The sequence below is a fragment of the Oratosquilla oratoria genome, chromosome 38 (assembly GCF_046742065.1).
Source record: "Oratosquilla oratoria isolate Oo_2021 chromosome 38, ASM4674206v1, whole genome shotgun sequence".
In the NCBI taxonomy this organism is placed as follows: Eukaryota; Metazoa; Arthropoda; class Malacostraca; order Stomatopoda; family Squillidae; genus Oratosquilla; species Oratosquilla oratoria.
In genome coordinates, this window is record NC_134814.1 from 41,314,963 (window position 1) to 41,322,462 (window position 7,500).

General features: G+C 48.7%; 1 protein-coding gene across 2 annotated transcripts in view; it reads right to left on the reverse strand.

The window, feature by feature from the left end:
- Window positions 1-7,500, reverse strand: part of LOC143020059 (nucleolar protein 4-like) — a 283,818-nt gene that overhangs the window by 83,900 nt on the left and 192,418 nt on the right. The gene's annotated exons all lie outside the window — the stretch shown is intronic.

The window sequence follows — 7,500 nt, forward strand, 5'->3', positions numbered from 1 at the left end:
CTCAACAGCATCGGGACCATTGAATTTGCACAATACTCATAGGAGCACAAATCTCCTTAACATGTTGGTAGCAATGGTTGACCATATCCTGGCATGACCAAATGTAGTGGCAATAAATACAGGGGCCAGATCTACAGATACACTCAGCCAAGCCAAGATAAAGGAAACGTCCGAGCAACAAATGATGTCAAACATATGTACTCTAACAAAAAATCACATCCCCGTACTATTTGCCCAAATATCACCTTTGTAAAAATATAATAAATTTGGATAAAATAAAAATAAAATTAAAAATGCACAAAGTAAATAACGTTATAATTATCCTTATTGCAAATAATTAGACTGTGTATTCATTTCCTGACCAAAGAAAGAGCCATATCGATTATGAACATGTCAACTGTGATTGGCCACAGAGAGACGTACCACCATAGCAAATATCTTCAATACTCGTAACGGAAAACCCCGAAATCTATCTAATTCCTAATACGAGAGAGACTTGGTTCCAAATATTGAAAATTCACGAATTAAAGAGACTCCCCAATCGAGGGAAGTATACGAACACTGTAGGCGGGGCCTCACTGCCTGACTACCACGAGGAGACTCAACGCGCTCGTTACTGATGTCCCTGGCCTTCTGCCAAGTCGTAAATGCCCCGACCAGCGCTTTCAATAAGAAGTGTGACCACGCAGAACGCCCCTTCTCACCCAGGGATGCCAAAGCGATGGATAAAATCGCCTGGCGGCGACCAGAATATCAAGAAAAGTACTGTAGGATACGGAAGGTATCAAGATGCTCCTCCTACCACGGTGGTTATGTTTGTTAATACAGATCTCTCTCTAATGGGAATCTGTAAAATTCGGAGTTCCGAATTCCAGAACATTTTGTTTAACAGAAACACTTTGTAACATTTTGGTACATTTCAGTAACTCCGTTCACAATATTTTGGAAACGATCGAACTTTAGAGTGTTCCAATGAACGATCTGTACCTTGTTACCAACATGTTCACGGCCGAAATGAGTGTCCACATGTGTTGTCAATGTTGCTAACATGTTGCTAACATGTGACATGCCCGCAAGAAGCATATCTCCAGTGCGTCTGTGTCCTGTCATTGTGAATCAAACTCGGCGTCCCATTTCTCGAGATTTGTCACATGTTAGGAACATGTGTGTAACAGTGTATGTGTGTGGACGCCTGTCGACACATGCAGAGCGCTAACATGTTGGAAACATGGGAGATGCTTCAGAGTAGTGGGGTCTGGATATTCTGGGTGGGTAATGGACCCAACAGTCGCCTGGAAGTCTCTTATTTTGGTATTGGAGCCCTTAAGTAACTTTCATCATGACCTAACTAACGAGCATGTACCAATCCCTTCAGAGTCAAGTTGTTGTTGTTGTTGTTATAGACTATAGTTCACCATCGCTTCTATCCTTATGGACAGTCTCGCACCTCTGTCGTGCGTTATCTTATCTTGGTTTGGTATGTTGGTTTGATTAGTTAAGGGTATTTGTAGTTTGGTTAATATTTTCGTTTTCTGCAGGAAATTGTGGATAGGTGATGATGGATATAACTGTCTTGCCATCCAGGATTTAGTGTTGTGGGGGTAGATGACAGTTATTACGTGGTGTTCTGTAGGTTGTGTAGTCTAGTGGTATGTTTGGTATTGTAAAGGGGAGTTTTACGATGGCAAATGGCGGTGGTGGTGGGTGGGCCAAGAATCAAGAAGAAGTACTTGTAGACACATAATCTGTCTCCTCGGTCGCATGGCAATGCCTGGCACCATCTACCTCGCCTCCCAATGACCACTTCTCTCCAAAAAGCTGGTGGGGCTCCCCGGCACTCGGCGTCGGCACCCCCACCCCCACCACCACCACCCACCCCCTCCCTCCCCTCGGCACGCTCGCCCCAACACCCGACCCACCCTAGGGCCGAGGAGGGGGAAGTAAAGTTTTTGCATCAAAAATGGTTCACAGCAGTTGAGCGCTGAAGAGAGGAGGGGCAGGAGTCTGAACGGCGGCGAGGTCGAGGCTAGGGTGAGGATAGAGATGAGGATTCAGTGAGGCTGGACTGGGTTGAGGCCAGGGTGAGGATAAAGGTGAGTCTACACTAAAACTGGAATGAGGCTGAACTCAAGGTTCAGTAACCATGGGAAAACATGTTGAGGACGGAAGTTGAGGTTAGAATAAAGTTTAGCCTGGGCAGACTTTTGTTATGTCCTAATTAGGATGAGGGTGAGGCTGGAGTTGAGGCCCAAAACTTGAGGTTTACAGGATAAGCGTTCCTGGGAGTAGAGGCTGTAGTGTGTAGGAGTGTAAGGTTTTGTGAGGCTAGGGTGAGGTTCGGGTGAGGCTTGGGTGAGGGTGACTTGAGGGACTGAGCAGGGAGGAGTGAGGACAAGATGAGGGGAGGGAGAATGCTGTGCTGGAAGACGGGTGAGGTTATGATAGAGGACGGAGGCAAAAATGAGGTGAATGAGGCTGGAGCGAGGCCAAGGTGACTGGAGAGTGAGAGAGTGAGAGTGTGAGAGAGTGAGAGAATGAGAAAGTTAGAAAGTGTATTACGGGAGCAAGGAAACAAGGAAATGAGAGTGAGGGAATGAAGGGATGAGAAAGTAAATGAGTGAAGTATTGAGGGGGTTGAGGTGATGGCGTGAGGGAGAGACAGAGTGAGAGTGAGGGAATGAGGGGGTGAGGCACTGAGGGAATGAAGGAGCGAAGGAGAGAGGTATGAGAGAATGAGGAGTTGAAGAAGTAGGGGAGTGAGAGAGTGAAGGAATGAGGAGATGAGGGAGTGAGGTATGTGAGAATGAGGGGTTGAAGAAGTAGGGGTGTGGGGGAGTGAGAGAGTGAAGGAATGAGGGGATGAGGGAGTTGGGGGAGTGAAGGGGCGAAGGAGTGAGGTATGAGAGAATGAGGAGTTGAAGAAGTAGGGGTGTGGGGGAGTAAGAGAGTGAAGGAATGAGGGGATGAGGGAGTGAGGTATGTGAGAATGAGGGGTTGAAGAAGTAGGAGTGTGGGGGAGTGAGAGAGTGAAGGAATGAGGGGATGAGGGAGTTGGGGGAGTGAGGCAGCGAGGGAGTGCCGAGGCTGGACGGTCAAACGGAAGGAAGCCAAAGAGAGGCGCGGCCATCCGGACTGACCGGATTTGTTGAACTTTGCGGCCGCCACTGGCACGGCGCCTTCTCTCCCTTTGGCACTGGCCGGCACTGCACAGGCAGTGGCCTCGATGCCTACTGTCACTGTGTATGACACAAGTCTCCGTGATGATGATAACACAGATACTCTGCTTGGCGCGTGGTGGTAGTGTTCCCGTTATGCTTCTCCTCTGAGCACAAGTTGGCACTGCCTGGCACTGGTGGCCGAGGGAGTTTCTGTACGTTTGGTGCAGACGCCGTGCCTGACGTGTGGCAGCGGCGGTGCTGGCACCCGTATCGTTCATGGTAATTGGCACTAACCGTGACGTCATCGCGGGTGCGGATCCTGGTGACTGTACGTCTGAAGGCGGGTCGCTGACGTATTGGCACAAGAATTATAGGTGGACATGACAAGTGAAGAGAGGGAGGTAGGTGTAGGTCTGGAGAAGACTGGGGATGATAAGGAGAATATTTGTTTTTTTGTTTTGTTTTTTAATGCCACAATCGTTCTTTTTTTATCTATTTATCTATATACTTATTTATAAGTTTATTTATTCATTTATCTATTAGTTATCTAATGGTATGACTTATCATTTCTTTTATTAATTCTCTTATTCACTTATTTATCTATTCTCTTATTCATTTATCTTCTCTTTTTATTTATTCATTTCTTTATTTAACTATTTATTTGTTTATTATCAGAATGACTTTGCTCCATTGGCTTCTCAACCACTTCTGCAGGAATCAAATCTGCCCTCCCCCGCCCCCATCCCCTACCCCCGAACCAGCCTCCCGGAGATCGAAGAACTAACGAAAGGAAGCGAGAAGGGTTCGACAGTAAGGGACAGACGTGAGAGACAGTCACAGACGGACATTTACGGTGATGGTGGAGATGAAGGTTGGTGGTGGAGATGAAGGTGGTGGTGGTGGTGGAAGTGGTTGGTTGTGATGGTGATGTGGTGGAGGAAAGATCCCGACGGACACGGGAAAAAAAAACAGGGTGTTCTAGAAAGAGGAGGGCAAAGGGGACTGTTGTTATTGAGGTGGGGGAGGGGGAGAGGGAGAGGGAGAGGGGGTGAGAGGGCCTGGCACAAGGGACGTTGGTGAAGGGTGGGAAAGAGAGTGGGATGAAAGAGAGGGGTGAGAGAGAGGGGGAGAGGGGAAGGGGAGGTGTAGGAGGAGGGAGGAGGAAGGGGAGGAGTAGGAGGTGGGAGAGGCGAAGGGGAAGGGGAGGGGTAGGAGGAGGGAGGAGGATGGGGAAGGGGAGGAGGAGGGAGGAGGAAGGGGAGGAGTAGGAGGAGGTGGGAGAGGCGAAGGGGAAGGGGAGGACCAGAAGGACGTGACGGTGCGTTACTAGGGAGGCTCAACATTGAAAGACCCCAGTGACTCCCTCCCTTCCTCCCTCTCACTCCACTCTTCCAAACCTCCAATCTACACCTCCTCCACTCTACTCCACATCAAACCACCATCAATTACTTTCACTCCATGTTCTCATTTCACGCATCTACTCTTGAAATGTCACTCAATATTACTTGACAGAATCACTCCTCTTTTATTTTTGTCTTTATCCGAGATGCTCTCTATCTTACTCTGCTCTTTAAATCTTCCACATATCACTAAACATATCCTCTCTCAGCCTTGCTCTTTTTTCGTTCAGTGCTGCTCTCTACCCTTTACTCTTTATTTCCTTCGAATAATATCACCACACAATTTCGTTCTAAGCCTTACACCACTCTCTGCACTCCATACTTTGCCCTCCACACCTCCACCTCCATACTGCTACAAACCTCCCGCTGACGGAGTCTCCTCCCAACGGTACCTCCACTTTACTCCAAACCTTTGCCGTACTCTTTTCACTCCATCCCACAGATCCACCTCAAAGGTGCACTCCACACTCTGTACTGACACCTCCAACCTCCACCTCCACCGACTCTGCACCTTCATAACCATGTGCAAATGACACCTGCAACCTATACAGCTGTCGACGCAATCTACCATTATCTCTTTACCCTCTGTGTACACGTCTCTAATACGTACTTTTGCGACGTAAACATACGCTATCTTACACATACCAACGATAAAAACATCCTTATACATCCTTACGATAACCACACATCCTTGTGATAACCACGCCCTCACAGTTATCTACGATAAACACTCCCTTACACATCCCTACGATAAAAACCGCGTTCTGAGAGATATCCCTTCTGCATATCCCCACTTATGAACTTCCTTTGTACCGTATACCACCCCTACACAAATTTTCCTCACACTTCTTGTTCCACATGCCATATAGTTTCAACACCTCTCCTTGCATACCACCCTTAGCAAATCCTCTTCCATCTCTCCTACACACCATCCTTACACACTTCTTACACCTCACATTTAACACCACTTCTAACACCTTCCCTATACACCACCTCTAAACATCTCTTCTTACACGACACCCTGAACACCCCTTCTTACATCCGTCCTACACGCCACTCGCACACGCCCCTCTTACACGCGCTAGGCTGAGACGTCTTCCACCCCTCTCCTCCAACACGCCATTGCCACTCCACTGACTGGCCATTGTGATGTGGACGGTCGATGCGAGCCAGGCGGGTCGGGGACTCCAGGTCAGAGACACGCGTGCGGGCGGGCGAGATCAGTTCACGTTGGGTCACTTGCTGGGCGGGGCTCTTGGGTCGATTCCGTGGCCGACCGGGTCGAGATGGCGCGGCTTTGGGTCCAGCTGGTTTGAATCAGGTGGGTTGGAACAGGTGGGAAAAGGTGATCAGGTTCCATTGAGAAAAGAGGGTCGGCTGGGCCAGTCTGGAACTTCGATCAAGAATTTGGGCAAGATGCGCGGACAAGGCGAGTATATTGGACAATGCATAGATGATTTAGATCAGGCAGACGCGTTAGGTACTCGCATAACGGGCTCATTTCAGAACCTGGATGATGTAGACGAAGTGAAGAACTGGATAACTAAGACCTTCAGACAAGAAACGGGTGAACTGGACAAGGCAGACTGGGTTTGGGTAATTTGGACGAGACGGACGAGGTGGGCGTGGAACATGTCATCATTCTGTGCCCTCCTCCTCCTCCTCCTCCTCTCTCAGGCTCTCTATTACTCTCTATGTTCTCTTTTGCTCTCCGTGCTCTTTACTACTCTCTGTGCACCCCAATGCTCTCTCTGCATGCCTCAGCTCCTTCATCGCTTTCGTCATTTTCGTAGATCACAGCTGGGAGGATTTAGTGATTGTAATCTTGCTCCATGCCCACAAGTTAGGAGTTTCTCGTGATGCTTGTTTAGTTTTCCAAGCAAATGTGATACGTCTTGCCCTATATTGCCCCATTGCTCTCACCGCATATGGCTTTCCCCTCTCCTTTCTCTCTCTCTCTCTCTCTCTCTCTCTCTCTCTCTCTCTCTCTCTCTCTCTCTCTTTGTCCCATTCCTTCATTATGGTTGTCTGACACGACCCATCACTTCTATTATCCCACTCCGTCCCCCATATTGCCCTAATACTCTCTAACCTCATTCTCCCATCCGCTCCTTACCACTACCACCAGCACCACAATCATCATCAGTAGCAACAGCAACTGTTTCCATCTTTGCCACTACACTCCTGCAAATTTCCCTACCGCACACGTCCACCTTTCCCGATCTTACTCCTCCCTATCTTCTCGCTGTCTCCCTCGCCCCATCTCCGGCTCCGGCCTCGGTTGTGTTACCCCGCCCCTTTGCCCCAGCAGGCCATTATGTACACAAGTGCCGCGGCTTTAGCTTTACCAACGCCCCGCGCTACTCTCTTTGAGTCTTCGACGCAGTTGAGCTCTGAGGGTTCGAAACCCCGGAGGCTTTGACGCTACGAATCTTTTTCAAAGATGTTGCGCTTTGCAGCGGCTGCCATGTCGTTCAGGAAGATGGGGGAGAGGGGGGAACTTTGAAGTCCGGGGCCTTTGATATTCCGGATGCTATCCGTCTCTAACCCCCCCACATCCCCCATCCCCGGCCCTCCCTACGGAGGTAGTGGCGACTCCCGGAAGCCACCGGGATATTGGGTTTCGTGGGTTATGCCCGTCTTTGGAGTTTCCCGGATGCTGGGCTCCCGCGCCTCCGCTTTGAGGCTTTGCGGCTTTGAGGTCCCGCAGAACTAAGCTTCTTCAGCTTTGGAGATTTATGCCTTTGAGACCTCTTGGTGCTTGTCGATCTGGGATTTATAAAAGGGAGAAGAGAAAAGGTGGGCGGCCACGGACAGGAAATAAATGAAAAGGTGAGAAACGTGTATAGAGAGATAAATATAGATAGGTATAGCTAGATAGATAAGATAGATAAATACAGAGGTAGATAGATAAATAAGATATGTGTATATATATAAATATA